Genomic DNA, 925 nt, shown 5'->3' with positions numbered 1-925 from the left:
AGCTCTTTGTATATATTGGATATTAGTCCCCTAGAATGTTTCTGTATGATCAGGATTTGTCGTGTTTTCTTCACACCTGAGTGTATCATGTGCGCCATACTCCAGCACTTATTTGTGGAATAAATGCAAGAATGACCCTAATTTAGGTCAACCTAGAAACCAAGAAATATCAGATAAATCTGTAAATATGTGATTTTATAATCTGTAATTTAAAGAAGATGAGATAGCATGCAAACAATACTTATCTCCCTATCACTGTGCCTGAGTAAGACGCTCTGCTCCAGCAGCACACGGATCTCAAGAAATCACACATCGACAGAAACATTAGTTTTTATGTTGATGCTATTTCCAGAGTCCTTGAGCCCTATACAAATAAAAGCCGTAGTTGGGTTCAAAGTAGGATGCCTTTCAAATTCCAGTTAGCTGCACATATTCTAAAGTGCTGGCAAGAATACATTCAGTCCTCTGGGTAATCTTTGAAATTGCACTTGTTTTCTTTCTTTCCCTTTTTCTTTCCTTCCTTCCTTTCTTTCCCTTTTTCTTTCCTTCCTTCCTTCCTCCCTTCCTTCCTCCCTTTCTTTCTCTCTCTCTCTTTCTTTCTCTCTCTTTCTTTCTCTCTCTCTTTCTTTCTCTCTTTCTTTCTTTCTTTCTTTCTTTCTTTCTTTCTTTCTTTCCTTTTTTCCCTTTTTTCCCTTTTTTAAAGATGTCAGTCTGGTAAAGCTTTGCATGATCAGAGACCCTGCTGGCTGCCATTTTGAGAATTTACCTAAATGTGTATTTTCAAATATAACAGTAGACAAAACCCCCACCAACTTTAATCAATAATCAATACACTTCCATATTCAAAACGCACATTGTAGGGAGTGAAGACATGGTTCACTTGCTGCCAAGCCAGATGACCTGAGTTTGAGCTTCAAGATCCACT

This window comes from Mus caroli, unplaced genomic scaffold, assembly GCF_978045245.1.
Source record: "Mus caroli unplaced genomic scaffold, Mus_caroli_1 scaffold_19, whole genome shotgun sequence".
NCBI lineage: Eukaryota > Metazoa > Chordata > Mammalia > Rodentia > Muridae > Mus > Mus caroli.
The sequence above is the reverse complement of the archived record's forward strand: the minus strand, read 5'-3'. Positions refer to the sequence as shown.